The sequence below is a fragment of the Phoxinus phoxinus genome (assembly GCF_949152265.1).
Source record: "Phoxinus phoxinus genome assembly, chromosome: 22".
Classification (NCBI taxonomy): Eukaryota; Metazoa; Chordata; class Actinopteri; order Cypriniformes; family Leuciscidae; genus Phoxinus; species Phoxinus phoxinus.
The window spans coordinates 20,531,139-20,557,191 of NC_136897.1; the positions used below are offsets into that span (position 1 = coordinate 20,531,139).

The window sequence follows — 26,053 nt, forward strand, 5'->3', positions numbered from 1 at the left end:
TCCAGGAGATTCAAAATATTTGTATCCGGTCTGCAAAATCTGACATTTAACCGTACAAATCAATATAAGTTCTTCATAATAATTCATCTAAAAACTGAGATCTTGGAGACAGAAAATAAGTTCAAGTTCAAGCCAAAGTTGCCTCTAGTTTTAGAAGCATGACGCAATCCTGCCCACAAAGTGTCTTCAAATTTGTTTTTGGAGAGAACTTATGGAGAAATGCAATAATTACAGCTGTCTGACTTGAGTATTGTACCAATCTGAAGCTCAAAAGCATCTTTATACTGTGTCCATCACAGTCATGCCTAACAGGATGTACAATATAGAATTACACATTTAATTAGAGCTATACATGCAATACAGACATTATATCTCAGAGAGGTGGTGTAAATCTGCTAAGCTAATGTGAAATTTACATCGACACTACAGTAAACGTAAATCCACCCCTCCAAATATCGATTTAAATATTGAACTGTTGCTGTATCTAACAGGTCCCTAAAGACTCATCTATGCGCTCTAGATAATAGCGATTTCCTGGAAAACAGCACTCAGGTAGCATATGATGTATGCGGCGGACTGCACATATTGGCTGTTCTGTCATGGTCCTGGGCATGTTTGCTGAACCTGACAAGATGCAGCTGAGGTCCAGATGCTGCGCAGCCGCAGGGCACTGGCACGCATGGATCGCAAGAGCTGAAGCGAGTTACAGCCTCATTACCGAGTCCACAACTAACTGGGTCAGTGTGGAGCCCGACACCACGCCGCTATGAGTTTCCATATCACCTGCTGGCACAGCTAGTGACAGGTGGGCTTGTGGGTTTTGTCAAGTGTGAAATGTTGGTGGATATACAGGCATGTCAGAACATGCATGGGGCACATTGTGATTTTTAGTGCAGAGCGAGAAAGATGTGGTGATAAACGTGGAAGTAATACAAGGAAGATCACCCGTGCTCATTTGCTGTGATAATGCTGCAGGTGTGCGGAATATATTTGTTTTTTTAGGACGCTTTCAAAGGGTTCTTTCAGGGACATGTCATTTAGACCAGTGGTCCTCAGGTCTGGCAGGTCTGTTCAGATAAGGCCGCAAACAGCAGGGAGAGAATTGTGCTGAAGGCAAAAATGCAGCTAAAAATGTAATGGTATAATCATGAATATTTATATTAGAGAAATCAAAATCTAATTTTAGATGGAAGAGAAATGCATCAAATGTTGTTGACATCAAATGCCATGCAACCATTAACACTCGATATTCTGCCACATATGCATCCGTCACATGGAAAATCCAGATAAATTTGACAGATGCAGAAAGCAAAGCCAGATAGCCAGACTATGGTAGAAACCAGTTGCAAAGACGATACACACAAAAACAAATTAATTTAAAAGAACATAACATTTTCAGTAACAGAGAAATGAATACTCTTTATACTCTCCAATACAAGGAAGTTTTAGATGATTGTCACAATTAAGTATAGGCTACTCTATTTAAACACTTGACGACCAATGTAGAATCCGCATTCAGAAGCAAAACCCCCTGAGAACCACTGCCACGTCCAAGCACAAGCAACAACAGTCAGTGTTGGAAGGATTTGCCAGCTTAATCATGGATGTAACACCCGAAATTTCTCTAGTGCGAAAAATCTGACGCAAACGAAGCAATGTTGTTGTTCGAGATCAGAAAGAAACTTGCCAACATGCAAACAGGTTATGAGTCCGCTGAGCCATTTATACTACAAATGCATATCTCTAAGGCTGCATATAGGAAACGGTGTCTGTGAGAGTTGTAATCCTCTTTAGTACGCTCTCCCGGGCTCCTGTTCATATTATCCTGAAGTGAGAGTGTGTGCGAGTGTGTATTTGTGTGTGTAGTAGGCTAACAATCTACCCAGCAAGATTATTTGCATATGCCTTTGAATTAAACAGCCATCCTGCTCGGTCTAGCGTTTAATCGTCCATTTAATCAATTCATATCATACAGCTGTGGAGGCTGTGTTTCACAATTCAGTCCTACACGTGGATGAAAAATGTGGGATTTTAAACTAGAACAGAACAGCCATAGCACTTCTCACTCCTTTTAACACAGATTGTCTACTTGTGTAGAGTGGTGTCTGTCATATATGGGGGGAAAAACATTTAAGGGTTGAGCGGAAGATGCATATAAAATCCATTTGCATCTGTTTGTTTAAGCGCAGAAGATCCGATCAATGGCTTGGTCACATGCCGATTGCTGAAAAGCCTACAGAAGAATAGTAGGAAATGGAGGAGGGAGTGAAATTAGCCTGTTGTTCACTTGGGGATTTAGATGTGTAGAATCTAGACATGTTGTTCTGCACTCTTGATGTTGTTAAAGGAATAGTTCACCCAAAAATATAAATTCTGTTATTCTACCTGGTCTCTAGGAGTAGAAAGAATTCTCAGAGAATCTTCAGATTTTAGATTACATGGACAGGATTTGAAAAATATGAAGTTTTGTGTTGTAGTGTCTTATGCCAGGTTCAGACTACACTATTTTTGTCTGTTACGATAATGACGGTGTCGGTGTGGCGAGCAGGACGAGGTCGAGGGCCGTGGGAGGCCGGCGCCGGGATTACTGATGAGCGACATCTGCACGACGCACCGGTCTCGTATCTTTCACGGAGGAGCGGAAGCATAAAAGGAGGAGCGACGATCGTGAGGATGGAGAGAGGAACAGGCCTGGGTTGTGTTTTGTTTTATTATATGTGACAGCAGTCGTTCGTGAAGGGCTGTCTTTTACTTTCGACATACTATACTAAAGCTGCACGATTAATCGTTAAAAGAACGCGATCTCGATTCAAACACGCACGCGATCTCATTCCTAAAAGACAACAATTCGCCTGTCTATTATACCTTTGACAAAATCACACCGGAACATCATAGCAAAACTGGGATAAAATTGTATAGTTTGGATAAACACTGATGTTTATGGACGCTATCAAAATAGAGTAAATTAAAAAAAAAGATTTGTCATTGAATCATTCATTCAAGAAATTTGTAAAAAAAAAATATATATATATATAATAATGAATCGCGGATTCATCCAGTAACGGAACAATTAAATTGACTGCAGCAAACAACATTTGTCAGAATCTCCTGTAAATTGTCTGTTCAGAATTGAGGAAGAATCGTGATCTCTGTTTGAACCCAAAAAATCTTGATTATAATTTATCCAGAATCGTGCAGCTTTACACTATACTAGATAAAATGATCAATCATTGCGTCCCGATGCCCATTGTCCTTGACAGATCACCACGACACCCTACATCAAACAGATCGTTCCAAAATCGACAACATTGCGGAGTCAGAACCTGCCATTTTATGCACTACAACTGCTTCGGTCAGAATGATTGACCTCCTGACTTTTATAGCCAAGACTGGCAGGAGGCTGATTTTGTCCAAATCACTTGACTGAAAAGAACGGCGGTTATAGAAGAGCCTAGTGTAACTTCTCAAGTCAGGCTGACATTTCAAACGGATGAGGACCATAAACACCCAGTGGGAGGCTTGGCAGTCTCCCATTGCTTCTGCGTTGCTCTCTCGTCTCTCCACACGTCCCCAAAACAAGCAGCCAAGCCTGGAGGACACGTCCACAAAGAGCTGCCCATCTTTTGGTCATTCCACCCAAGCTGGCACTGCAGGGAGTTACGAAAGAGAAATAAAAACTGTCCCTCTTTGGGCAATATTTCAGCAAGAACAGCCAGCCAAATCATCCCACACAAAAAAAATTCAGAAGTTTAAATCCTTAGCTGAGAAATCTCAAGACGAATGCAGCGAAGAGCGTAGAAATTAAATCAGAAGGGATTGTGTTGGATGAGGTCGTTTACCTCTGTTAATATTTCAAAGTATATTAAAAATATTCTGTTTATACTCTAAATTGCACACATTTCCATTAAACTAGGTTTAAATAGCCAAAGTCCAAATCCAAAACTCACCCGCTACAACCTCCCGTGAACTGCACGCACCCCATCCCTCTTCTGAGACAGCAAACTAAAAATTAGCATACAAGACAGTATAATGAAGAGAAAAAACACTTGTAGAAAACTGAATGAGAGAAATGGTAATGCCCAGTGTGACGGCAATAGCAAGCAATTAAATTCTACTTTACAGTAACAGTCTATCTGATAGTATTTGTTTTCTCTAGAAAAGCGCAATAGCATTAGCTAGAGCCTGGAAAATACAAGGCGATGCGAAAGATTTCATTGGCCATGCCAATCACTGTACTGATTGCCTAGACCAAACACTGATCCCTAAACCAAAACCTACCTGTCACTGTAACCTTAACCAATGAAATTAGAGGGATTTCCGCTGAACTGGTTTGGTTCACACCCTTAAAATATACTTCTAGCAGGAGCATGATTACACTGCAAAACGTAGCATGATGAAGTGCAATACAAGTATATAATTTGTGTATATGAAGTGCACCATATCATGCTGCGTTTTGCAATTCACATACTCCTGCTACTTTTTAAACTGAAAAAGATAACAGGGAAGAAGCTAAACGTGCTAAAGTTAGCAGCAACACATTGTGTGTGTGATTGAAACAACATTTCTCTCAACTTGAAAACTTTGAACATTGAATGAATGACCTCCCTTAATATAGGAACTTTACAGTAGAGTCCTATAGTAATTTTTGTTATAATAATAGCTACAGTTAAGTTGACTTTCTGAAGTAGCAAAATTAGTATATGACTACATGTACAGTATTTTAACACACCTAAATATATTATAGCCTACTAGATTTAAGCAATTTTTAAAGATATTATCATGGTAATATCATAGATTTTACCCAGTTCCCAAAGCGAACTATGCTGTAGGCTACATGTTCAAAGTGCAAATAGCATCAGCAATAAAAAAAAAAAGTCTCAACACCCAGTGATTATTAGCCTGGCAAGCCAGACTTACATCAAGATGTTTAGTCTGGCAACTCTCCATAGACACGGCTTAATCCGAGGGGCGGGATAAACGGTTGTCTCTCAAAATCCCTCTGCACGCAATAGGATAGCGCTACAACCAACCAGAGCAACGAAGAAGGTGACGTAGTCAGAGAGGCAAAGATCCGGTCCAGCAAAACTTCGAACACTTCTTCCTTTTTTAATAATGACTTAAGTGCCGTTCTTTGCTCTTTTCTTAAAGAAAAACTTAACTCCAAGTCCTCCAGAGTCGCGGCCAAAGCCGATTCGAAAGACCGCTGTTCTCCATCCGCAGCCGCCATTCTTTGTTTTCAAGTAGAGTGCAGCCGTCGCAACTCTGTCGTCATATGTTAAGCCCGCCCCCGCCTACTCTATACACGACGTGATTGGCCTGACCCAATTTAGGTTTTTGCAGCTAGAAGGTCTATGGAGAGATGCAAGACTGCCCTGGCTGCAAAATACATTTTGCTGCCGCTAGGGTGCGTCTAGATTTCTAGGCTAAGTGATTATACTAAATCATATAAAAAAAAATTTAAGCTTGCATGGCTTTTATTACAATCCTTTTTAGTTATCTTATGCACATGGGCATACTTTATGACTTACCCACATGCTATTTGAAATGCATTGATATGTCCTCCTTCTATAACGAAGCCTGATAAAAAAATTAAAAAAAAGGATCAATATCAATAAAATTTCATTATGCTTTAGGAGCTTTCAGTTTTTGCTAACACCAATTGCAGACATGTTTATAATGGCAAATCTTACTCATTTAGCTCCTTAAAAATTTCAACAAAATGTCTCCTACACTTTCATAAGTGCACTACACTGAATACCAAACATGAGTTGAGCTGCTTCATTTGATATTGTCGAAGCAGCTGTGTTCCAAAAACATGATGTTTCACTCTGGCACTCTATTAAAACCTGAATACACTCTCAAAAAGATCTAGTAAATAGTTCAGGCTAATTCTGTCTTGTGTTCTGGCAAAGAACTGGAACTCGATATAAATACTGTGGCCAAATGTGGGACTTTAAAAGCATACTCATCACATTGATGAAGAGCTTCCTTAAGAACTCGGTGACTCAGAGAAGTGTTTGAACACTTCTCATTTCAAACCTCTGGCTTCAAACTCTCCGAGCAATTGAAAACCAACTGCAAGTTTTGAAATATGTAACATCAATTACGAAAATTACATCTTTACATTACAGTGGTTTAGGTCCAAAATTATTAAAAATTGGAATGAGAAAGTACTCTATGGCCATTGCTCATGAAAACACAATAACAATGTTCATCAACCGTAACAAATATGTTGGGATAGTCGATAAAGAAAGGTTTTGTTTTAAACCATGTACCTGGGCAGTCAAGCAGTTGCCATTGAGATGAATGGGAATGATAATGGCTCTCAGTATCTGTAAACCTTTTTGCATGCAATGCGGAGCTAAATATGTCCATCTCACACTGTACAACTGACCAAAATACCCATATCTAATAACCCATCTCTTTAATTTCTAAAAAATTCTCAGGTACATAAACAGTGAAACATTCAGAAGTGCCAGAGTAATGATAAGCATTACGCATCTCAAAGCTAACAGTCCCTGATGTGATTTTTAATTATTGACAGCCGTTGAAAAGAAGAGAACGAACGCGTTTGGAATGTCGATCTTAATTGTTCGGTATCATTAGTGGATTGTTCTGTTGTCTTTGCCTCCTTCTTTTATGAGGCTTGGATCCGGGCTTAGACAAGTGTCAGATACTAATTATAAAGAATGTGCATCCTGCGAGTTAATGAGCATGCGCCAGACATTCTGCCAGAAGCTCGGTCTCATCTATAGGGTGTATTCAACACTGACAATACCAGAGACACACAGAATATTCTAATGTGTTCCTCTCCTTTCATCAGACAGAGTCCTCTGGGTTTTGTGTGTTTGTTTTTACCTGTGAACTATAGCGGCAGGCGATATAGCCTCAAAATTATATCACAATATTTCAAGAATATTTGCGATAATGATAATTATGATGATATAGAACTTTTTTTCTAGAACATTTTCTTATTACGTTTATCTCACCTAAATGTTTGCTCACTCATTGCGTTTCTACAATGGGGTAATTTTGTTGATAAGAGTTTTCAATAAAGAGGTCTAACACTTTTCAGAAATACTACAGAAACTAAATAAAGTAATCAAATGTAAAATAACACAGTCTTTTAGTTCTGATTACTGACTAAATTAAATACATAGGCTATTCATTCTCATTCCTTATTTGACGACAACATGACAGACACATACTGTATGGCTGCTGTCACTTTAAGAGTTTAGTGCAAGGATCCATTCATGTTTTCATTATACTGTGTCACACTGTCACATGCATTTTATAGCTACATAACCGACTGTGTTTATGAGTATAACCAAGACCGGAATTTTGACAATTTTGCATTGTTTTTTCCCCCATTAAAAAGCGATATAATCTGCAAATAACTTGCGTTACTCGCGAGCTGTTTGTGAGGCGGCTTTCCTGTATGTATGCATGCAGAGAAACTCTCTCAGAGAGCGTGCAAGTACTGGATAGTTTAAAATCGATTGAATGTTTAAACTGATAAGACTTAAGAGTAAGACGTGAAAATGATAAACTTTAGTTATGATGCAATGCTGGCCCGATTGTGCAAGTGACAATTCAGTCATGTCCCAACTCCTAAACGCGAGAGTGTAGTATCGCCGCTTGCCTTGTGCAACACATTTTGAGAGACGAGAGAGAAGACGCGACAGCACCATTGAACACTCACACTGTTTGTGAAATTGCATCTCTGAGAAAGTTTGGTTGTACTCGACTGTCTTTTTGCTTGTTGCGTTTCCACCTTTAGCGGTAACCGTTTTTGGGTGTGCATATTTTGCTAAATATTGTGCTTTGTTGGAGGTCTGACCTCTTGTAACCAAATCACTTCCATTCTATTGAAGTAGCTCCCTTTTTATGTACTAGATCGGCATCGGAGGCTGACCGGCTGCTCTTACTCATAGACAGTATATAAGATGGACACAGCGACCCCATAGGTTTCAACGGAGAAAAGTGAAGCCAAGTAGAAGCGCACACGTACTGCCCCAGGCTCAAACTGAGCTTGACGAAGTAGATGTGACGTGAGAAACCTGTCTGACAGTTGTAAGTCTTCTAGTAGCTGTGCCAAGAGACATCTGAATCATTCCCTTCCGAATCTCGCAGAGACGGAGAACGTGAGTATTAGCGGTCCATGAGCTAGCAGCATGAGCAACTTTATCACTCTATATGGGCTTCTCCCTTGACTTTATGGCTCCACGTCCCCCCGATTGCTTGCGAGCTTCCCCGCCTTTCTATACAGTAATTTCTCAACTGTGTGACAGAGAGTCGAGTGGTTGTGACGCAATTGTTAGCCTATTTTTATAAAAACTGCTTCTACGGGGCCATAACGCAAGATACAAGGTAAAATCGGTTCCAGATTTCGATACCTAAGGAGTTAACTCGTCAACGTCAGCGCTCAAACAAATATGAAATGCACAACGACACACATAAGTCGCTCACGCACTTACACGCAAACTCTACACACACGAGACGCGCACATACTCATACGAGACGGGGCCATACACAAACTCGCGCACATACTCAATGAGACGCGAGCACACACACATAATACCTTGAAGATGTGGAAAAGTCAATCAAAAGTGTGGCTACATTTCTCCAGGCTCGATTCCAACAGCGCGCGATGCAGTATTTCCGGTAAAATAATTGCTGCAAAGACCGGGACCACGACAAATATGATGAAGAGTGAAGACCTTGACAGTGCTCGGAGTAAACATAAGAGCAGAAAGTTGCTGGCAAATGAAGTCGACTGGCAAATGAAGAGATACCTTGTTGATCACTCCAGTGTTTATATTGCAATATATAATAATCTACTGAATGTACAGAATTTTTTTTCAGTAAGGATGCATTAAATTTATCAAAGGAAGGTGACATCACAACATGTGTAATGTTACAAAATATTTCGTTTTTAAATAAATGCTGTTCTTTTGAAATTTTTATTCATCAAAGAATCATGCTAAAATGTGTCATAGTTTCCAAAATATTAAGCAGCAAACTGTTTTCATATTTCTGAAGGGCCATGTGACACTGAAGTAATGATGATGGCTTTGACATCACAGGAATAAATTACATTTTGAAATATATTCAAATAAGATTTTAAATTGTAATACTATTTCACAACATTAATTAAGTTTTACTGTATGTTTTATATTTAAAAAAAATCAGCTTTGGTGAGCATGAGCTCTTTATAAAAAAGATTTTGTTCCTTTGTGCTTTTTTTCTTTTTCTTTTGTGCACTGGCTAAAAAATAAAACCAAAGTTTAATAAAACTGAAAACAAAGTTTTTCTGAGGTAATGTGTTATGTAATCTTGTTAAAATGGATTTCATAAAATTGGTATCGGAAAAAGTATCGCTAGGAACCGGTATCGAAACTGAGGTATCGAAATTGGGAGATTTTGAACAATACCCAGCCCAGGGAAGCTTCAGTTTCCGATGGATTACCCCCTTGGTCTTACTCTCAGACAGGTTGTTGTGCGCTCTAGGGAACGTAAATGCGCCATACGTCATCGCGTCGGTATATCATTGATATCGCGATATGACACTTTTTTTATCACGTAAAAATGTATACAAGTATTATCGTGGACGGTATAATATGGCACACCCCTAGCAATGCGTTTTCTATTTGGCCAATCAGGCCATGACATTAGACCAATTGTGGAGTATATATAGGTTAGTTGATACCTATTATGCAAAATTTTCTTTGAACAAAAATGCGTGTCGACAGTGTGTGTAACACAACCACCCTATAATGGTAAAAATCCACACACCTCTTTTTTTAATCCACATAAATCATAAGCAGTGTCTCAGAACGAGTCGTCTGCAGATTGTAGCTTTTGTGACATCACGAAATATGGCCCACGACTGCTGATGGACTCTAACATATTAGCACCCGCCCTAATTGAGCTGTACACACAGTCAGCCATGTTTATCTCCTCGCCAGAGCATTTAACAGCAGTACTCAAGTAAGAAATGTATTCTCATTAAAGCTACTAAATTATTCAATCAAGAGCAGTGAGTGGTTTCCTGTTTTTCGTTTGTTGTTTGATTCATATTAACAACATATATACCAGCAGGTACTGTATATTATACTGCTTTCACTTTAATCATTCCTGCACATTTAGAAAAGGTGAAAAAGGTGACGTGTGTGAACGTAATCCTGGGGGCATCGTCCCCCAAAATATATGTTTTTTGACCATACACATAATACGGGGATCGGCTGGAAACTAGCGACCTCTCCTGGTTGGAGTAAGTATCAACATCATAATCTGAAAGCTATCTTTAGTGACTGACTTTTCAAAATGTTTTAAAATTGATAATCCGAGTATAATATGAGGGCATATGAGGCCCACGGGCTGCCAGTTGCCCATCCCTGTGCTAACAAGCTTAACAGGTTGGTAAAAGTTCTTTGATTAATAGAAAGTTCAAAACAACAGCAAAGAAGTGTAAAACAACAGCAAAGAAGTGTAAAGAAACACTGCAAACTATATTGCCATCTGCAGGTGGAATGTCTTCTCCCAAACCACTACAATAACACTTCGAAAAGAGAACTTGATGGCTGCAAAAAAAAAATATTTGAGTTCACAAAAAATGTTTTTAAATCAATAATTTTCATACTCACACAATAATAACCCTGGGCGTATGTATTACATTGTACACATGCACCTCTGTGTTCAAACATTTCAAAAGAGCAGCACCAAAGAACAGGCACAGCTGAGGGATGTATCGAGACAGGTGATGAATTACAATTAAAATGCTGAATGCACACAGTATAAAAACAATCAATGCTCAATTTCAGATCTGTCACCTGCTTACATGTTTGATATAAATGCGAAGAGAGCAAATATGTCTGTGATATTGCCGCTCACATCCCTGTCTTTCAGTTTCTCAGAGAATTATTGCTCAGTAATTTCAGAACTTTAGTGAGAGAACATTCACTGACCTATTTTCATATTATGCCAGTCGGGAGACATGCTCCATTTTTGCATAACGATGAACAAGACTTATACTGTACCACCAATGAAAATACAAACACTCATAAAGCAGCCATAATTGCACTCAGAAGAAAATCTGCATTCAGGCTATATATAGAGACAAGTATGTTGGTTTTATGATATTGTACAGTGATAATATTGCTGTATCAAGTACAGCTGGGTCGTATTCATGGACGTATAAGAGGTACATAAAAAGACACTTAAGCCATTAAAAAAACATTATATAATAAAATATCAAACCAAGCAGCAATTATTTTAATAACATACACTACTGTTGAAAAAATGTGGGATCAGTACGTTTTGTGTGTGTGTGTGTGTGTGTGTGTGTGTGTGTGTGTGTGTCTGTGTGTGTGTACAATTATATAGCTAATAATTGTATATATATATATATATATATATATATATATATATATATATATATATATATATATATATATATATATATACTAGGGGTGTAACGGTACGTGTATTCGTACCGAACCGTTTCGGTACAGGGCTTTCGGTTCGGTGCACGTGTGTACCGAATGACTGAATGCAATATTTTGTGTGGGGAACATAGGTACATTTTCGTGTTTCCACACGAACATATTAAGTGGCGGAAGTCTCCGCGTTCAGCGCAAATCCCGCCCTGCTGCTGATTCTAAAGTTTTACCAGTGTTTTACCCGTCGTCACTGTAACCTAAACCAATGAAATAGACTGCAGGGCGAAAAAAAGCTTTTCCGCTCTGCGTGCGCCGCCGCACTCTCCGTTCCGTGTGTGCGTGTGGGCGTGTGGGCGTGTCGGCGTGTCGGCCCGCTGCGCTCTCTGCTCAATGTTCGAGTCCGTGTTTGCGCTGCGCGTTCTGCTCTGTCGTTAACGGCCCAAACACTCCAATCATGTACCGATCACGCACTGGAAAAGCAAAGTCCGCTCAAATAAGGTGAAATTTCTCAGTAGTACACTTCTATTTGCTGAGCTGGTATAGTTATATATATTTGAGGAATTGCAATTTATAACAGCAAATTGTGCAATTAATTAGTTAATTTTTTTTATCGATTCCCAGCCTTAATTTTTAAATATGAGCAGGCCTACAAGCTGGGATTGGTAATGCTGCACTGTAATCATAGTTATTTATTTATATTTTTCATTATATTTTATTATGTGATATTGGTTTGAGACTGAGAGTATTTTATTTAGTGGAGAACTTTGCAGCAGTATTTTATTTCTTATTCTTTTTTTATTTTATATATATGTTATTTTATTTTATTAAAAAGTGTTTAAAAAAGTGTAAACAAACTGTTAAAAAAAGTTTATAGTAATAAACAACCTGCAGTTTAATGTTTGCATTTCTTTCCCTTACTGTACCGAAAATAAACCGAACCGTGACTTTAAAACCGAGGTACGTACCGAACCGTGATTTTTGTGTACCGTTACACCCCTAATATATATATATATATATAAGCAGCACAACTGTTTTCAACATTAATACAAAATGTTTCTTGACCACCAAGTCAGCATTACAATAATTTCTGAAGGAAATGTATTCACACAAACACAAAATAAAACAGTAATATTGTGAAATGCTACTATGCTTAAAAATAATTACAGAAGAGACTTATTTCAAAAATAAATAATAGAAAAATCTTATCAACCCCAAAACTTTTGAATGGTAGTGTATTGTGCTTGTATCTCAGAGAAAGTCATTTGAATAGGTTTGCATAATTTGTTTTGTTGATACACAATATCAATGACATTTAACATGTGATATACATGTGAAAATCATTTTTAGGGCCACTGTACCAATCACACTGATTTTCTGACATAAAATGAGTTTAAACATCTTAAACATTCACATGCAATGTGAACACATGCACCTCTGGTAAGACGTTTTACATAAAGTCGAACCACAGAATCATTCTCAGCCTCATTGCTGCTGCATCCCGAAATAACTCATTATCTACAAGGTCTTTCCCTGCAAAGACACAGAATGGGGAGTCATTTTAAAAAGACATTTCCAGTCAAGGTGTCCACACAGAGGAAACGTGTCAGCTTTTATAAGCTTGCCTGAATAGCATAAAATAAAATAAAAATCCTGATGCCATGCTGGGGTCTGTTCAGCACTCTCCTTAATTAGTCCAAGACATTGTTTTATCCCGTCCTTTCTCTGTCTAAGAAGCCACTAGTTTCTAATCAGCATTTTTGCAGTCTATTCAGAATCTTTGCATCACTTCTTCCTTCAAGTTCATCGGAGGCGCCATTTTCTTTCCTAAATGAATTCTCTTTTCAGTTTTCTGTTTTTCTTACCGAGTCTGCCAATAAGAACAGAACTGCATTCATTTCAAGTTCAAAAAATATCTATTTATAAATTGCATGAATCAGTTTTAAAACGGTTTAACAAAAGATAACCTTGAAATGCAAGTTTGAATGTAGTAACCTCCAAACCTGTATACATGTCTCTCTTCAGCTGAACAAAAAGGAAGATATTTTGAAGAATGTTTGTAACCAAACAGTTTTGGGGTATCATTGACTTCCATAGATCCCAAACCTTATGTTCCAAACCTACATGACTGCAGAACGCAAAACATATTTAGATTTTTTTTTCATACAATGAAACTCAATGGGGTCCAAAAAAAAAAAACTTCCCTTGTGTTCTACAGAAGTCATTTTGAGGTTTTGAGTGACAGGAAGGTGAGTAAACAAAAGCAACATTTCCATTTTAAGGTAAACTCTATAAATGCCATTTTCTTCTATATGAGAAGTTGGTTGAAAATGCATTTGACAACTTTGACAACTTAGATGATGTGCTGATGCTCTACTGCTCCATCTAGGATTATTATAGTTGCAACAGTACAATGGAGTAAATGTCTGAAGAGTGTGTCTAATTTAACAAACAGTATCTTTAACACAAGGTAACTGGAAATTGTTTAACACAATAAAACAATGATACGTGTGCAACAAAGAATGAATGGAGGAATTTAACATTCTTAACAGAGACAGAAATGTTAGAAATCCAAGCCTAAAACTAAATATCCTGCCCGTTTGACCTTGAGGGGAAATGCATTGGCACTGTGAGTGCGTAAGAGGAGTCTCATTTCAATCTGAAGTCTTGCTACTCTATTTTCTTTCCACAACAGAGTCTGTTCAATTCTTTCAAACCAGCATAAGGTGTGAGGGCAAAATTAAGAATTGTCATGAAGCAATCTTCTCACAGAGATGCTCTTTCCTCTTATCAGGCGCGCTTGAAAGTGTCAAATATGTCATATTCTGCGGTGCCATCCGGCACAGTAAGGACGAGAAGCCATTCTGCCTTGTGCCTCAGATACTCCTGTGTGATTTCAAACTGACATCTTGAAAGAAAGAGTGAAAAAAAGATGCAAAGTGTCTGTCTCTCAATCAAAACCCCCTTTGTACCAGCATGAAAGGTAAAGAAAAGTTGAAGTCAAGTCAGTCAGCAATTGTATTTTTCCTGTACGTAGCTTACTTTTTAAAAAGCGAGGTGAACTGAAGCGTCCAGCTGTGAACAGAGATCATTAATAGAGAACGGTTCAAAAGTTTGTATTAGAGTTGCTTCTAAAACTAATGCGTAGAGGCTGCAAAATCTTGATTACTTCTTTGTTTCAAAGGTTTTAAATGTTTTTAGACAGTTCCTTTTGTAGCTTAGATGTAAGCTCTGTTTTTACTTTACGCAGGACAGAATTCAAGTGAAGATCTCAGTGGGGCTGCATAATTCGACAATAATGACTTTTACCATTTCTATGAAATAGCAACCATCTTTTCAATCACAAAACTTAAAACACAAGCTAGCTGCGCGAGTTACTTAAGATGATCTTACCCTGATCAGTTCAAACAATCCGTCAGGTCCTCCATGTAGGGTGTTTCTTCAACTACAGGCACTTTCATGTGCAATTGTTTTAGAATCGAACACTATTCTTTTTATTAAGACACTGTTTATCATTTATTTTTGCGGTTTTAGCCCTGTTCCAGATAAGACTTCTCATTAATCTCATTAATTAGTATAAATTATTGGACTTTCAAAAACCCCATAACTTTTTACCAGAAATTTACATTTTTACACAAATTACAAACAAATGTATATAGCTAATTTTTTTAACTGTAGGCCTAGTTATTTACCTGTAACAGGGATAACTGAGATAAAATTAAAACCAATTATAATTAAGGTAAAAAGTAATGGTGAGTAGAATATTTCATGTGTATCATGTTCATCATGTCCAATATAATTGTGTGCAAGAAACAAAGGAGAGTGACATTTTGTTTCAAATATGTCCAAATCCGAGAAACACCCATGTTTTCACTTGTAACAGCATGGCTTACTTAATTTCCTAACTTAACAGAGTGTGTGTGTGTGTGTGTGTGTGTGTGTGTGTGTGTGTGTGTGTGTGTGTGTGTGTGTGTGTGTGTGTGTGTGTGTGTGTGTGTGTGTGTGTGTGTGTGTGTGTGTGTGTGTGTGTGTGTGTGTGTGTGTGTGTGTGTGTGTGTGTGTGTGTGTGTGTGTGTGTGTGTGTGTGTGAAGAGAGAATCTGCTTTTGGATCAGATGACAGATGTCTACCACATCTATCAACCAGATGTTCGATAACTTAAAAAAATAATAATAAATACAACAACAATTGTTGTAGCTCTACTTAAACCACAAACTAATAAATGTCAGCTGGCTGGAGTCCAAATTCAGATTTGCTCTGTATGGGTTTATTAGTTTATCATTGGCACATGTTTTTAATCCTTGTCAATTTAAGCATTCAAGTGCAAAAAGACTCACTTTGGGACTTGCGCGCTGTGTGAGAAGTTTTCTGTGCATCCATAGCACACACCGAGAGAGTTCTCTTTCACGTTTTGTCCTTGAGCGGACAAATATGTTAACATGCCCATCTTGGCAAATATCCTCATAAACACAGCCAGTTATTTCTTAAGTGAACAAAGTTGAGATTTTTATTTATTTGTATCAGTATATTGGATCTGTGCATTTTGGTCTTAAAGTGACAGTAGCCTAATATACCTGCTGCTGTCTGTGTCATTCTGTTAATCAAACAACAAAAGGCAAAGTCTTATTCTTGACTGAATAACTTTTGTGACTTAAATGAGGATTAATCTACATTTCATTTACATAGTGAAGACTATGCAGTGTCATTTTACATTTGACTACTCTATTCAATCTTCTGTATGAAAGACCTATCTGAAAAAACTGAAAACCACCATTTAATTTGTGTCTGTTCTATTGTATTTAGTTGTGCTATTGCTTGTAATTTGGTTATCTGTAGAAAATATTCTTAACATCATGTCTGCATGTGCCCCAGATTACAATGTATAGTAGCAAAAAAATAGTCTCAAATAAAAATACATTTGAGCTTTGTTTTTTTTTATACATTTTTCTAAAAAAAAAAAAAATTTAATTATACAACTGGAATAGCTAATTTTTGTTTCTTAATGGGGATTTGCACTAAATTTTACACATTTTAGCACAGAAGCCTGACAGACTTGACTGTTATCATAACACAAGCTGTCATCAGATTATTGATCTCATGTGTAACTTACATTTTTTTCCCCAATTATTTAAAAAAACAAAAGTGTTCTTTTCTTTTTCTTTTTTATGTCCCAATAGGGGTAAAGGATGTGCCATTTTCAGAGAAATGTTAGTTAGGCTATACATTTTGATTGCATTTGTGAGATAGTAAAAATGTAACTGTGTAAAATAGGCACATAATATCATACAATAAATGTATTGATATAGGCTTGAATCAGATCGAATCGTAATCGTTTTGCCGGGTATCGGCATCATATCGCTGGCTATGACAATCGATATTAAATTGTATTGTGATTCCGATTAACACCCCTTAAAATCAATCTGCATTTAAGATCAACGGTTGTGAGAGTATCCTCTTTAATGTCAGATCTACAAAGTAACGGTACAGTAAACACTGTAAAAAGGGTGTCTAGGTTTTACAGGGTGAGCTAGATTATAAATGTAATCCTCTATCTGCCACAAAGCGATTTGTTGTACTAAATTGTTAATGATCTGTTCCTCCAATATCATCCATTATTGATAACAACTGAATAAAACCTTAAAAACTTTTTTTAACACCCAAAAAAGGAAAAAAATTGAAGGAGAATGATATTTTCCACTTAAAATAATAATAATAATAACATACAGTTTTGGAATGACTAATATGTGATTAAAACTTGCTGTGTCTTTACATCATGTTTAATCATCTGGTTATTTCTTCCGGCAACTGACTTTTAAACGGTACACTGGTTAATTTGCTTGTTAATTTTAGGACATTTGGTTAATCAAACTCTTTATACCATATGTCCTGTTTCTAGGTTGGTGACCTATGATACGCCTCCTTCAGCCAAAATTATGCCATGTCCCACACCGAACAGATAAGCCTCAAGCATCTGACTCACGCTGTTTCTAACCCAAATCCAGAGTGCCTGCTCTGCATTAGAATAGCATTGGGGAAACACTCAAGTGTGGTGTTGATTGCTCATTGCATTTGTTGTTATTTTCTTTCTCAAAGAAAGGATTACGGCTAGAAGCGCTGAAGTTGTACTGGATTTTACCAAAGCTGTGCAAACACGTACTATTCCATACATTATTTACAACTATCAGAGGAGTACGTGACCATGCATATTTATTGAAAAGTGTGAGGCTGGCAAGCTTTTCTATGGTAAACATCAACCCAGACTTCTACTCTATTGTCCAAATTAACTGCTGCCCTGCCAAAGACCACCAGCAGACACCCAGCAGCTTCCTTCTCAAATCTCACCAACTCCTTCAAGAGGATAGACCAATACAAATCTGGATTGTCCATGCTTGTACAAAATATACTTCACTATTCTAAATACTTTAATATTTTGGAGTTTCAGTGTTCAGTAAACAGCAAAAATGGGTTAAAGACAACAACATGCATCCTAAAATACAACTGCCACTTAACATCTCAACCTTTAGCCATGTAGCTTTGTTTCACATGGAATTAGGTTAGCTATAATAGCGAGTCTCTTAAATATTGAGGTCTTCCTGTCCCTAACTAAATTTTAATCCTTCATTAACATCATACAAATAATTCAGGAAGCATATAAATATGGCCATTTGACAAGCAAATGACCATTTGAAAATCTGTTACATTGTGACCAAAAATCTGTATTGTATTTTTTAAAGATTCTGGTGGTTTCACAGTAGGCTACATCAATATTTTTGTCTTTTTGTAACCTTTATAAAAGTGTATAGTGGCTTATTTTACTGTCAGGAGTACATAAACACATTGTACTGTAAAATACAAATTTACTCAAATTCAATGTATATATTAAAAAAAACTTGTGTGTCAAAATGTTATCAAATGAAAATGAAGTATCCTTAACAATAATTTTAATAAATTATATTATGATTATAATTATTTTAGGAAGTATGTTCTACTGTGCAATAGTAAAATATTTCATAATTTCTTCAAGCTAGACCAAAAAAATTTTTTTTCACATTATAATGAAGACCTTTGATTTTTTGTCTGTTTAAATAAACTGTATTATTATTACTACTAATACTTGAATACTACAGTGCACTATTAATATATTCCTGTTATAATTTCTTCATCTTAAATCAAACGTTTATTTTGACGTTGTCCGGAAGACTGAGTTTCTGTGTAACCTGACAATAGTTTTACTTGAAACGCTCTCTCCCTCTCCTCCGCCTTGGTCCATCCAGACTGACGTCAATATGTGGATTAGAATGTTTTCATCTTTCACTCCCTCCTCCCTTATTAATAATCTAAAAGCTGCTTTCCCAGGAAGCAGAACAGCAACATGTGTAACAAAGATCGAAAATCCCTGAGCCAGGGAGAGAATGATTTTTTTTTTTTTATCTGCATCTTTGTAACAATGTAACTATTATTCCCACATTTATTTACAGAAAAAAAGGTGTTACAGGAAGAGGAGTGGGATGCATCTCTGCTCCTAATGCCTCCTTTCAAGTATTCAATATATTTCCAATGTGTTCATCACCTATTCATTGTTTATTATTATTATTATTAGGGGTGGGCGAAATACCGGCAGACACGATTAATCAACCGGTAGAGATTTTGGACTATTGTCTTTATCGCGGTTACGCTCACGTAACATTGCCGTTCTGTGCAGTCTCGAAAGCTTTTCGTTTGAATGAGTTTTTAAACTTTGCAGTTAAAAAAACAAGTGATTTTAAACCATTGAAGTGCAGCAAGCAGCGAAAGAAGACTCATTTTGTTATATGCGTGCTGTCTGAGAGACTTTCTGAACGCTGTGAGCACATAAATCCGCTGCTCATACAGCATATGAGTACTGAACTTAGCACCTAGATTTATTTTTAGTGCCTTACTGGGCTTGAAAAGTCAAATACACTCACTTATGTCAAAATGTCCTTCTTTGCGAGTAACCTCATAATCACAGTAGTTTGTGTCTAACGTGAACGTAAATGCTTGAGAAAGAAAGCGCATGTGTATCAGTATATTAGATCAGTGCATTCGGTCTTGATGTGACAACAGCCTAATAAACATGCTTTATTCTATTGTTTCTTTTTCTAATGTTATAACATAGCTTTCAACACATTCAAATGCATTTTTAGCTATATTGTTTTGACCAAGTCACAGTGGTGCGTCACCCCACAATTTGAATCTGTCTAATAAAGTGACCTGTATGAGTAATAATTTAGCAGCACTTGCAGCGGTTTCATTAGAATTAAAAAATACAATAAAATGTAGGTTATCAACAGTAACTGTAATAAAGTTCAGGGAAGAAGGAGGCGGAGGACATTAAACATATTTAATTGTAAAATAAGCACAATAAGGACCGGCAGCGAATCAGTGACAGTAAGAATAATAAAAACTAGGGGTGTTAAAATTATCGTTTCTACAATGCACCGCGGTGCAAAAGTGGACGATTCTGCATTGATGCAGTAATAGGCCATAATCGATTATATCCGTTACAGCCAACTGACATTACTCTGACGTCTTTCATCGCATACATGCTCGTCTCGCTAGCGTAAAATGGCAGAGGGAGGCAAAACAAAAGCGAGTAATAAAAAAATGTGTGAGCGTGTGTGAGTGTGTGTGCGTGCAAGCGAGCATGTGTTTGAGTGCATGTGAGCATGTGCGTGCGTGTGGTGTGACCTTGCATTATTGAAACTTAAGTACACTACGTGTTTAGTATTTGCTGTGATCAGACTTAAGTTTAGTTTGACTAAGCCTACATAGTACATTCAGAAAATGTACTTTCTTGGAACAGATAAAATAAAAAGGAGTTCATATATCCCAGGCTTTCGGCCCCGCCCTGCTTCATACCACAGTAAATAAATAAAAAAACTTTACATTTGCTCACAACATGATATTGCATCCTGTCGGATTGCTTTCCATCGGCTGTGAAGTAGAGGATGGATACCCGACCCGAGCCCGACGGGACCCGCCGGTACCCGACGGGCCGGGCCGGGTTCGGACAGATATTTAGAAATGATGTTCGGGTTCGGGTCGGGCTCGGTCACATCAGCGCGATAAGGCATTGAACATTTTAAATTTAAAACAGCTTATTATGTAGGTAGCCGATGTGCCTGATGCTTTCACTTGATGCAAACGTTTGTTTTTGTGATTAAAATACATGTAAAATATTACCATCGGTCTTCCTGTGTGCGGACATTTGTTTATGTAGCCGTGACAACGAAACGCGTGCATAATGTGCGCGCACCACCGCCAGGTGTTAAGAGCGATTGTTGCTCCGCGCGCTGATGCGCTTGTCCTGTTGACATTTCCGATTGCCTTCCTACAGTTGCTTAATAAAAGCGGGCTTTCCACACAAACAAACGTACAATTGTCATTAGTATGAGAAAAAAATGGGATTTTAACTGTCGGGCTCGGGTCGGGCTCGAACATAAATATCTTGATGCCTGTCGGGCTCGGGTCGGGTTCGGTTACTGCTCTGTCGGACGCGGGCCGGGCTCGGACTGAAAAAGTTGGCCCGATCCGCACTCTACTGTGAAGGTGAACGCACACTCATTCACGGCATCATCAAGCTACACCTTTGTTATTGTTTTTACTAATATTTTTTACTAATATTGGCCAATAACCGATATGGTACCTACCATATTGTGCATCGCTAGCAAGAAGATAAGGACCAAAACGAGCATCATGCACTTCAGTTATCAAAGATACAATTCATTTTGTTTTTTAAGTTGCTTTAAAAACCCTCTTGATTCAAATCTTATATGCTTGAAAGCTTTTGAGGGCCAACAGTGCCAAAAATCCCAAATCGTGATGGAGTGAATCATGAGATGTTCTACTCTTAACATCTCATGATTGCGTAAGCAAGGCTGCTGAAAGTCTGTCCAACAGTAAAATACATTGATAGCGACAGAATGCATTTTATATGTCTAGTACCGTTTAACGATGATAAACAAGTCACACAATCCATATTTACAGCATAACACGAGGAAATGCTGCGGAGAAATTTCTTATGATGCCTGTCTAAGCAAAAACTGGTCGTCTACTGCTGATCCTTCCAAAAAAGTAAAGCTAGGGACTAAAGTGTCATCAATACTTGTCTGTCACCGCAAGAGACACCGGTCCACAGGGCATCTAAGAAGAAGAAACACATGATCCTTCTCATTACTCATACCCGAACAGAGAAAATAATACTTTGTAGAATTTTGAATCTCAGAAATTATAAATGGAAATAAAGGCATTATATGCTAATGCTACAAATAATGTAACTCCCTTAAGTGTAATTTGATCCTACTGTAGATATATAATAATTCCTAAAATGACCTGACCTAAATTACACTCTTAATACAGTAAAGCCTCTTTAAAGCAGGTTACTATTTATATAATGGTGAATCAAAAAAAGCCGCTTCTCTCAGGACCATATAAAACCCTGCCGCTGCATGCCTGCCACAAACATTAGAGTGCTCAGGGTCTAAAAAAAGCAGCCTTCTTGGACAACTCTTACTCTTTTTTTTTTCTTCTCTTTTTTTTACCCATTTCATTTGTCTTGCCTTTAAAAATTACCCACTCTAGAGATATGACTATGCAGCATGTGATAACACACCGCCAAAATCGTAAAGGCCAAAGTAAGTTCAGTTGCTATTATGCACACCCTCTGGATTCCCTCTCATCTGCATCACTCTCAAGAGGACACATAAAGAACAGGGCATTTGGGATAATGGGCTGAGACCCACTCTATTATTTGTACTGAGGGAGCCTTAAATCCTCTGAGCTTCTCTCTCAGGAATCCGAACCAGCCAAGCAGGAAGAAGTCAAGACATTTTCTTGTGTTAATAAAATATGGTAATAGCCTCTCACCATTTTTCATTTCCTTTACTTAGCACCACAACAACTCTCCAAAGACAATAAACAAATAGTATAATTTGAGGTATTTTTGTTACCTGTGAGGCTAATCTTACATTTGCCTATGGAGACAACAATTAAAAAAAGAAAGAAAACAAAACAAAAAAAGAAGGGAATTCCCTTACTAAGGTGATTGTTTCCTGAATGGACAATATGATAAACAAAGATAGGATAATGAGGTTGAGATGGAAAAGCACATAGATTTGTATTATTGTAAGCACGTAACTGGATAGCACACATCACACCTTCAGAGCAAACCTCTCAAATTGTTAAATGCCTAACTTTACAATATTAGGCTATATCATGAAGTATTTTGCAAAAAAAAAAAAAAAAATAGATAACTTTTCCACACAATTAATGCAAGTTGGTATCACATGACTAGAACTGCATTCACACAAAGAATGCTTTGCTGAACAAACTTAATTGAAGTTCTTGTGTAACTTAATGGAAACCAAAACATACACTAGTAATCACGAAGCCTAACCACTAACAACCTAATAACCACAAAAACTTTTTTAATGACATTATCTTCCTCTTCCGTTTGTGAAATAGAAACTACACAATGGCTGTCATAAACACTTGTTTTCATAATTGATGTATTCAAACAATCACTACCTAAGGCTACATATTGAAGAACAGATAATGAATAGGCTATGTAATAGTGCATATATTTATCAAAATGTTCGTGTCTAGAGTTCCGTTTTTAGCTAAATAACGATTTGTGGACATTAGGCTTGTCTGAGGTAAGTGTAACGCGTCGCGTGAGATTGTTTACAAGCTGTTGTATTGACGACGTCCGTGGTTAAAACACTGATTGAGCGATGACATGATACATTTCGGTAAGGCCTACAGTATCTTTCAACATACCTTCTGATGTTCCTTCATGTTTATTCCTTGTTAAAGTAAGTTAGTAGGCTAAAGATGAAGAGAGAAGCCCTCGACCCCTCCGCGCTGCCGCTTCGCGTGGACTGAAGCCTCGTTCAGCGACTTTGTCGACGAGCTACTGCGAGTGCGATCTGTCACGGCACACTTAAAGGTGCAGTAAGCGATTTTGAAAAGTGGATCTGACCGAGCACCAAAACAAAACACACTTGTAGCTAATCAGCAGTAATACACTCATGATGGGGGAGGAGAGCAGAAACACCAGCCCAGCCACTATAGAAAGAGGGAGATGAGAAAATACAAAAGAGGAAAAGGCCTGGGGTATAGGCCTATATGACTTTCCTGCAATCATTTCAGGGAACCCTTCCTGCACTGGAGAGACCTTAGGAGTGGGAAGGCCTAAAAACAGGACACCGAGGTTGGTTTAGTTTTCTCTGTCCATTAATGTTGGTTTTGCTGTTTTTCACAGAACTAATATATGCTGTATTTTGCTTAAATACACTAGTGTGTCATCTTTGCTTGTTTGTTCATTTGCATTATTATTATCAGCCTGGAATGTCTCAACCTCCTCCAACGCTTTTAAGCATAAAGATAACATACTCCTAATATATGTTTTTTTCTCTCTTTTGGTTCACCTATTAGTGATCACTATAAACATATATAGATTCCTCATTAGCGGCTGTTTCAATGGACCTCTATAGCCATCCACCATATTGGAGCGCAAAGCACAAAGCTGTGATTATATGGTAGGCGCGTATGCTACGTCACACATGTTTCCGGTCCCACGGCCACGGTCATGGCACGAAAATACTATTAAAACTTAATTTTGAAAAAATGCTTTATTAAAAACCTTTATAGGCTAATAACTGCCTTTCTATTAATGCAATACAGTAAATGACAACCGTCTGTGTTCTCCCAGTGGCGTACATTATGAGAAGTTTAGTGTTAAGTGATTAATTTACACCAAAACAAAATATATGTTTTTATCTCTGAAAATATTGTTTTTGTCTTACATTTCATAATGAACTCAGATGAGCTCAGTGCCGACTTGTTTTCCATCAGTTCTTTTTCGTGAATTGGAATGTGTGCAAAGGATTGTGGGTGAGTGAAAGGTGCAAAGAATACACTTGATGCATCCTTCAAAAGCAGATGAATAAAGGATGCGAAACAAAGTCTGCCTTCCCAGTTCTTTAAATTTACATGGCCTTTGGCGGCGCTTGATGACGTGGCAGCCGAGATATGCAGCATTACTAGGACAATGTGTAATGTGCCTGCAGATGTCCTCTCTTTGTTATTACTTCCTGATTATGTCAAATGACAAAAAAATGTCTACCTTTATGTTGGTCTTCTGTGATGAGTACACTGACCTTGATTTGGTGAACAAATATGAAATAACAAAATATGATAAAAATTTAATTTGTAATAGTTAAAACATGTTTTTTTATAGAAATAATATATAAGAAATGTGTAAATAAAAGAAAAAAGGTTGAGCCAAATAATAGACTTTTCAAATAATTTCAGGATTAAAAAATCCTGACAAAAATGAGCATCACATCATGGCAGAGTTGAAAATGAAAAATTCATGCAAAAACAATTCAGAAAACCTTTCATTTTGTTTGTTAATTGCAACAAACTGGTGTTTGATTATTACACAGGCTTGGAAAAGGGAATGATCACTCTTCAAGCAAAAATAGAAATGGAAGAGCAATAACTGCCCTGTCAACAGAACAAAAGCAAATGTAATGATAAAAGCCAGCATACTGTGAACACAACATGTACAAAATCTAAAGCCAGAAAGATTTTATTCTTCTAAAATTGGTCAATCACTTGCAGTCCATTGCTTTTACTGTAAAGGGAGGGAATGGTTGAAAATCTTCAATAGAAACCGCAATTTGCAAGATCGTTTTATGTTTGTGCTGTTGTCACTCTTGTATTAATACAAGGGTTTCGGGGCATTCAGAGTCACTGTAGAGGGTGTGGATGTGTCTCCAGTGCTCTCCACTAACCTGAATTCAGAGAGAAAAACCCACATGGTATCTAGCAAATTATATAGCCTAAATAAACTGCAAATTTAAAGATATAAACCATAAATCATGCATACCCTAATGATTTTTTTCTTGTCTAATCATTAAATGCAAGTAGCGATTGAGGCACTGTGCCAATGGCCAATGATTGGTAGACAGAAAAGTTGGCACATTCTTCTTCCCTGCCAATATCTATTCTCACTTCCTCTGAGTCGAGCCCAGCTGTCACAGGCAGACCGAAACAGAGAGAGAAAAGCCTCAGATCAGCTCACGGATCACAATCCTTAAATTCTCACCACCTTACCTTGGCGAGATGGGAGTCAAGAAAAAGAGCTGTTTCTTACGCTTTCTAATGTAGCAACCAAGAGCTTTAAAGTGCCTCTATTATGCTTTTTCAGGAATTAAGTTTTAAGTAGTGTGTAATATACTGTAGTTGTGAATGTCAAAGGTCTGCAAAGTTTCAAAGATCAAAATGCACGATAAATGGGAGTTATTGTCTCCCAAAGGAAAGAAATTATTCTGGGCTGCCTGAAACGAGTCCTCAGAAATTCCGGCCTTACTTAATGCTCGAACCTACTATTGTAAAGAATTTCCATAATGCCCGCCTATGGTCTTCATTGGCTGCCAGTAATCAATCTACTTTAACCCGCCCTCAAACACTGGTTTGGCGGCCCGGAGGACTTTGGTTTGTGTTGTCGAAATGTCGAAAATATATTTTTATTATTATTTTGCACTGCGAAAGCAAATCCACTTTGCATGCATTTTCAAAGGATGAGAA

General features: G+C 37.6%; 1 protein-coding gene across 3 annotated transcripts in view; it reads right to left on the reverse strand.

Annotated features, from left to right (window-relative positions):
- The window catches only part of igsf21a (immunoglobin superfamily, member 21a), a 208,513-nt gene that overhangs the window by 173,820 nt on the left and 8,640 nt on the right, over positions 1-26,053 (reverse strand). The window contains exon 1 of one of the 3 annotated variants that reach the window (XM_079596921.1): positions 23,237-23,594. The exons of the other annotated variants lie outside the window; for them this stretch is intronic. The gene's annotated coding sequence lies outside the window, so the exon portion shown is untranslated. Of the gene's footprint in view, positions 1-23,236; positions 23,595-26,053 lie in introns of those variants that run through there. 3 annotated transcript variants of the gene reach the window in all.